Source organism: Nicotiana tomentosiformis, chromosome 10 (assembly GCF_000390325.3).
Source record: "Nicotiana tomentosiformis chromosome 10, ASM39032v3, whole genome shotgun sequence".
Lineage (NCBI taxonomy): Eukaryota > Viridiplantae > Streptophyta > Magnoliopsida > Solanales > Solanaceae > Nicotiana > Nicotiana tomentosiformis.
The window spans coordinates 38,529,139-38,537,553 of NC_090821.1; positions in this window are offsets into that span (position 1 = coordinate 38,529,139).

Consider the following 8,415-nt stretch of genomic DNA (forward strand, 5'->3'; position numbering starts at 1 on the left):
TATGATATATTGTCTAAATAAATTGAACATCCGGCACATGCTAGACATCTTGAATTATAAAGTGTTACTCGATTTAAATTGTGTGAGCGCTATGCGTAATGATATGTCGTGAGAATAAGTGTGGGGTCGAGTGAGGTGCTATGTGCAATTGAACATGGTTAGTGAGCGTCGCTCGGATAAACCTCATGTTGGACATAATGATATCTATATAGCGCAATGCTTATTTGTAAAATTTGAAGAGAGTATCACATCCCTGCTGAAAGCCATGAGCTATAGTTTCATGAAGTATTGAATGGCATGACACTGCGAATAATTGGAAGTGCAAGTTGTTGCAACTGCTTTATAGCTGAACTTCACTGTTTTATACTCTAATTGTTGATTTCTTTGCATTGCAGGTACTTAGGTTCATAAATGGCAGCAACGAGTAAACCGTCCAAGCAACAAGACAAAGATAATAACAAGCAACCGCCCAAAAAGCCTACCGGAAAGGCAGCAGGTGCCCCAAATCCACAGAAAAAAGGAAACGGACTGAGAAGGAGAAGGAACTGCAGACTAGGCAGCTGATTGATGAATCAGAGCAAGAAGAGGAAGAACCATTAGTAAGGAGGACATTGAAAAAGGGTATTACAACAACATCATTAAATCTGCCAAGCAAAGGGATAGAGATAAGAGAACCTGTGACATACCAGAGAAAAGCCTCCAAGCAGAGTGACCCGAATGATAAAGGAAAGCAGAAGATTACTGCAGAATCTGAGTCCGAGTCAGATTCGGATAATGAGCTTCGACATGGCGACATGAGTGATGAAGATGAGGGTGAACCAATAGACCGAGCTACTTGGGAGAAGAGCTTTGTTAATGAAAATCGCTCACTCTCACAAAGAAGTCACATGCATGCAATTGGTACCATAGGCTTGCCCTTAATGTAAATCTCTACTAATGTAAGCTCGCTCGATCTAGAATCAATTAGGACTTTTTCATGGTTGTAATGTGGGCTAAGGGACGGGTAGGATATATTTTAGGAATAGTGACTCAACCTCCTAAGCACTTTAACACATCACCAAATAACTTAAGCGCAAATTCTTCAACATCATTTCAATTTCAAAAATAATATCATCCCCAGTAATATTTCCTCTTTCTTTAAGCACTACTTTAATTCATACCCACTAGCAAAAACAAGACAACAATTTATTCATCTCTATTTTTCCTATTTTTTTCAATTTCCGCTAGTGGTGTATTATTTTACAAAACAAGTACACCTTTCTTCCTTTAATTGGTTCCACTCAAAAGCCATCCCACACTTAGTTCCTTCTTACTTCTTTTAGCGCTCATCTAACAACTAAAGTGCTTCAAGAGGTAAAAGAATCAAAACAATATCAATTAAGAATAAAAAGGGTATAGGTTTGTAATGTGGGTACCAAATAAAAGTCAATAGGCTCAAATTGGTTATTCATCTATATTTTTCCTTTTTTTAAAACTATTTTTTTCAATTTCCGCTAGTGGTGTATTATTTTACAAAACAAGTGCACCTTTCTTCCTTTCACTGGTTCCACTCAAAAACCACCCCACACTTAGTTCCTTCTTACTTTTTTAGCGCTCATCTAACAACTAAAGTGCTTCAAGAGGTAAAAGGATCAAAACAATGTCAATTAAGAATAAAAAGGGTATAGGCTTGTAATGTGGGTACCAAATAAAAGTCAATAGGCTCAAATTGGGAGAAGAGCTTTGTTAATGAAAAGGTATTTCGAGCTTATAATAAATACTGGGTTCAAATAAGTATATTCCAGAAAAGCCTATCAACATCAGAGCACTTAAGAAAAAGTACTCAGAGTTTCTAAAATCAATTCGAGAGGTGCAACAATGGGGACCTATTTTGAAGGGCCACGGCAAGGCTAACCTCACTATCGTCAGAGAGCTTTACGCCAATTGGCGTCACTCCAGGGGCAACATTGTGAGAGTATGAGGGGTAGATATTAATGTCTCAGCTGAAGCTCTGAATAATTTCTTAGGGGTGCCACACACACTAACAGATAGGTTTGACTCCATATGCAAAACACTATATTATGCACACATTAAGTCTGTCCTATGCCCTACCAGAAAGGATGCAAATTGGAAGCATGGGATTATGGAGTACCATTCTATAGCCAAGGAATTCATAAGTGCGTTAGCACGTGTGGCTCTAAATTTCATATGCAACCGCCTGATGCCATGCCAACACAAAACTGATGTCCCTCGACACCGAGCACTAGTATTGTATGCTTTATTGGAGGGGATACCGCTCAACTTAGGAGCCATCATGCATGACCAAATACAGCGTACCAGGATGAACTACAAGTGGAGGTTGTTCTTTGCAAATACCCTATCAGCTTTCTTGACAGAGATGGGAGTACTATGGGACAAGGAGAATGACGACGTTGAGCCTAAAGCTCCAGGACCATATGATGTTACTCAGGTACTAGAGCCGAACAAGGGAAGGTCTTCTAAGATCACCATTCAACTGTTGTTTGAGCAAATGCAAGCGGATATGCAAGAGAACAAGGCTGAGTTGATAGCGACTCGTGTAGAGTTGAGTGCCACCAGAGACGAGTTGAGTCAGACTCGTGCGGATCTAAGCCGAGTCCAGACTGAGCAGGCCACGACGATGAGGGAGATATCATTACTCCTCAGAGCTCTAGTTCAACGTGCATATATAGATATCTCACAGCTGGTTGCATCGTCCACTGCCGGACCATCCACTCCTGTTCCTCCTATAGTCCCTGAGGCTCCACACACTAGGCCTACTGAGGTCGTTGTACCACCTGCTACAGAATCAGCTCCAGTTGGTGATGATAGGACAATGACAGCTCTCCCTATGCGTGAGGATGATATTGCAAGGCCGGAGGGGGTTTTGATGAATGCCATGGATGCAGATGCTCTTCCACAGACTGCGGATGAGCCTTCCACCTTGACTTGAGGGAGTTTCTTCTCACCCTACTTTACCTTATTTGTGTGCATTGGGGACAACGCACAGTTCTACTTTACTTAACTGTTACAATTTGACTATTGGGGGCTGTAATATTCACTGGATTAATGGCATGTAATAGTAGTAAATTCATCTATATGGAGTAACTCTCAGTTGATTCTTGAAATTAGTGTTAGTATTAGGAGATTGACAGAAAACTAAAGAAAAACACAAAAATAGAGTAGTAGCCTTGAGTAATTAGTAAAAAATTTTATAGGTAGTAATAATCCCCTGTGGTTTTTCTTTGTGCATCGGTTCTTTACCATGGGATGTATTTTGAACCGGGTAGTAAATTTTTTCTTTTAGAATAGATTAGAGTTAGAAAATAAATGGAGGAAGAAATATGAGATTCCTAGGGGGCTCTTGACTTGTTTGATAATAGCATATTCAGGCTTTGGCATGTGTAGTGCCTTTCCTATGTTTTAAAATTGATCATGAAGCCTTTATAAATTGGATAGCATGTTTTGTGACACCTATGTCTCGTTTACATGACTTATGTTCACTTTGTGCTTAATGCTTAATATCTCGTTGCTCCGTGAATACTTACATTGTTTAAGAGTCAGAATATGATCGTCCTTAGTGAGTCATGTGCCATGTGTGATGAGTTTTTTTTTTGTGTAGTTCATGTATTGTACTTGTGTCTAGAACTTTCCCGGTATGTGAGTTGAAGCGAAATTTGAGGTGATGCTCGGTTTGAAAAATAATTTTAGGCTTTCTTTGATCTTTTTGAGCTTATTGCTTATCATAAATAAAATTTATCCCTAGTTAATCAATTTGAGCCCATTGACTTTTATTTGGTACCCACATTACAAGCCTATACCCTTTTTATTCTTAATTGATATTGTTTTGATCCTTTTACCTCTTGAAGCACTTTAGTTGTCAGATAAGCGCTAAAAGAAGTAAGAAGGAACTAAGTGTGGGGTGGCTTTTGAGTGGAACCAATTAAAGGAAGAAAGGTGCACTTGTTTTGTAAAATAATACATCACTAGCGGAAATTGAAAAAAATAGTTGAAAAAAAAAGGAAAAATATATATGAATAAATTGTTGTCTTGTTTTTGCTAGTGGGTATGAATTAAAGTAGTGCTTAAAGAAAGAGGAAATATTATTGGGGATGATATTATTTTTGAAATTGAAATGATGTTGAAGAATTTGTGCTTAAGTTATTTGGTGATGTGTTAAAGTGCTTAGGAGGTTGAGTCACTATTCCTAAAATATATCCTACCCGTCCCTTAGCCCACATTACAACCATGAAAAAGTCCTAATTGATTCTAGATCGAGCGAGCTTACATTAGTAGAGATTTACATTAAGGGCAAGCCTATGGTACCAATTCCATGCATGTGACTTATTTGTGAGAGTGAGCGATTTTCTTTGATATATGTGAGTCATTAAAATATATTTGATCATGAAATTCGAATGTGTGGATTGAACTAGCTCAATTGTTCTTGTTGTGAGGGCACATGGTTTCACGAGGGATAGATAACGTTATTAGACTTCTCTATGATGTTGGGTGTTCAAGCCATGAATGCATTGTGACATTAAGTCAGTTTTTGAGGTTAGGGTTGTTGTGAGCATGTTGTCTTTGTTTAAATATTTTTAAAAAATGACATAAGTAAAGGGAAGTGTATATGATACATATTCTAGAGCCTAATTGTTGCAAATAACCATGGTCATAGGTGCAGTGTGCTTTGAATGATAAGAGCTTAATTTTGTTTCGTCTACTATAGTGATGGTTTGTTCGAGGACGAACAAAGGTTTAAGTGTGGGGTGATGATGTTGGGCATATTTCGATATGTGTTGATGTTACTTTACCCATGTTTTAACCGCTTTTTGATGCTATTTGATCTTTAAAATGTCCAACATGGTTTAATTATTGGTTTTATGACTAATTGAGTTGTGTGTGATGATTTAAGGTGTTTGGAGTGCAAAAATATGAAGAAAAGGTGCTCTAGCCAGAGGAAGAGGAGTTAGATGCGACGCATCCAATCTACAAAAAAAAAACATCAGATTTCGTGCACCCTTAGCAGTGAAGTCGGCCCATAGCATCCGCCTTAGCACCCTCGCATGCAAAGCTGAGAAGTAGAGGACGAGGTGGATGCGTCGCATCCACCCTCGCATGCGAAGCTGAGAAATGGAGGACAAGGTGGATGCGTCACATCCACCTTAGCATCAATCCCTGAAGCCGATTTGGACTAGGAATAGGAGAACTTTGGCCCACGACTTTTGTACGCAATATATAAGCCAAAAACGCCTCCTTTAGGTCATCTAACATATTGGAGAGGGGGGGAAAGCCACAACAAAGTTCTTAAACCACGGAATTCGTCTTGAGTTCCTATTCTCTCTTTCTTTTATTGATTCTTATGCACTCTTGTGAATTTTTGATGATTGCCTGAATATGAGTGACTAAGAACCCTATTATTCTAGGGTCATGGGTATACATGAATGTTGATGTTTGAAGTTTAATTTGACGAAGTTGATTTTATCATATTGGGTTGTTTATTTAATTCTGTTTTTAATTATTTTGCTGAGTAGCTAACAGTGAAATACTATCTACGAATCTAGAGTTGAACTCGAAAGTGGGAACTCTAGATTGCATATAGAATTAAATAGAGCAAGTTCTTAAACTCGGGCATCGGGGAACGGATTCGCAATTAGGATAGACATATACCTAATTGCCTTACTTGGTTGAAATACTGAAATTGTAAATGCGTTCTTGTTAATCTTAATTCCATAGACATATAGGTATTAAGTTAGCTTGAATAAGCGAGTAAGGACTCGGCAGATTCTTCTGAGTAATATCAACCCTGTGAATCAACAATCCAGATAAATCAATTAGTTATTTTAAACTAAGAATGCAACATGATTGTTAGATAACCTGTGACCCTGGAATATTATATCCTATTGATTGTTATTCAAAACTATTTAAGTGTTGTGGTTGATTCCTAGTATTTCATTACTTGATAGTCTTTAGGTAGTAATTCAGAAAATTATCTATTTTGTGAGAAATCTTTTGAATCAATAAGACATTTGAGTTAGAATCAGTCGAAAGTTAATCATAGGTTTTTGTAGGAACGATATTCTACTCATTACTCTATTACTTGACGACCACGTATACTTGCGTGAGTATGCGTTTGGTCCCAACAGTATTTTGCAAGCAATTCCTGTGTGATTCAAGTGTGCGAACCTGCAGCTACATAAATCAGATAGAAGAACTAATTTCAAGTGTCTGTCTTTTATTCTAGTTATATTGTAATAGGGCGTTTGAGTTGTACCTTTCAGCTTTCTTTAGAAGCATTTGTACTAGGTACTATGAGTGTAGCGTTCAAGTTAGAGTTAACTTGAAATTGTCGCAACAGTCTGAGGCTGGTTGCTACAAAAGGATTAGAGGTAATCCTTAGGTTTACAAAGAGTTTTGTAAATGTTGTTTTGGCTCAGTGAAGTGAAGTTTTGGTAAAAATCCTACCGAGTAGTAGGTCGTAGTTTTTCACCTTTTGAGCTAGGTATTTTGCACGTAAAAATACTTGTGTTCTTTACTTTCCGCATTTATTATTCTTCAACAGTAGTATAGGGAACACATATAAGAACCAGGTCCTTCTATAATCTCTACACGCAAAAAATTGAATACCACATAAATCACCCTTCTAGTGGGGTAAAAACATCATAGCAGCTAATGTCTACACTGGAAGACAAATTAAAGGAACTTGCTTTGTGCATGCAATGCAGCTCAGAAATATATCACAGTCAAAGACAGTTCCCTCTGATCATTTTGTTCCCCTGTACCCTAATTACTGGCTAATCTCAAAATGTTTTTTCTAAGTCAATCATAAAACAAAAGCTGCAAAATATCAAAGCTAGAAACCTCCAAATTTTTGCACGCACATTATGTAGCTGTCTGTATACATGCAGGTAAAAGGAAGGGAAAAAATGAAACCTAATGGGATACCCAGACTTACCATATTAGTACGTACGTAGTTCTTAAAGTTAAAAGCCTAACGATTCATTAGGACTATTCTATTTTTCTTGGTGTCGTGACTGTCGTCAACTGATTTGCTCATATATATATATAATTTTTTTTTTTTTTTGAGTTTAAGATATATGCACGGATGGTGTAAAATTACGTTATATATGAAATAATTAAACAAGTAAAATCTCTATAATTAGTAGTATAGGAACTGATAACCTGATAAAACCGATAACTAATGTGTTATTACAGGATAAAAAAATTATTTACTCTACTATCAGTATATATATAACCTAAATACTTATTTTCTTTTTGTTTATCCAGTTTTGTCGAGAAAAGCCTAGCCTTTCTAGAGTTACCAAGGATCAGAAATGAAAAAAAGCACTACTGAGCCTCTGGATCCTTTTTACAATTCTTTGTTTGGTTGCATGAGGGGAGGAAAGCAGCTTAGGAAAAGTAATTGCAAGAAAGTAGAATAAGAATTTAAAAACTTTTCTTTGTATCTTCTGCAATCGTACTAAAACAATAAAATGAAAATTCCTTTTATAATTTGGACGGTATTGAAGTTGCAAACTAAGAATTGTAACATCATTTCATATATAACGTATTTCTTTAGAAGACCCTCCCTTTTGTACTTTCTTAATTCCCCCTATTATTTATTACCAACTACCCAATACCGGAAAAACTTTAAAGAAAATATAACCACATCATCAAGCAATGTGTATACTTGAATTATAAACATGCATACTTGAATTTTCCCTCCATGCACGTTTAGCTTCGGAGCTTGAAATACTAAAACTATAAATAATTATTTATGATTTGTATGTTTTTTATTGGCTGAACAATAATAATACGAAGCTGATTTAATTAGGTGCCTACACTAGCTCATCAAGTGCTGTCACCAGGGGCAAGAAAATTAAGTAAACTTATGTCGGGACTTTGGCTGTTAAGTGTTAATAAATCCCTTGTCAGGTTAAAATATTGTATCTTAAAATCGACATATCTATTATTTCTTCAACAGAAAAACCAACGATCAGTCGATGGTCCACGAGGGTGTATTTGAATTATTTTGTGCTTAAATAAAGCGACTAAAACTTAAAACCCTACAAAAGAAGTGCCACAGGGGCTAGTCTAGAGACACTCGTGTTCTTCATAATTGCGTAAGCTCCGTGGAGAGTTGACTTCGTACTCCGTTTTTCATTTATTAAAGCTCATATTGTTAATACATAATTTTTCATGCAAAGACAGCTAAAAATATTTTGTTTTTCATAATCAATTTATTGATATGGTAATTGTAAGTAAATTTATATGATAATATTAATTGGTAAAATATGAAAACATCACTTAACTTGTTATAATAAGTTAAATTATACTAATATATAAAACGTGAATATACTTACACTATCATTATGTATGATTATAACTTAAATCCAAAATACAAATTCCATTTTCCTATTT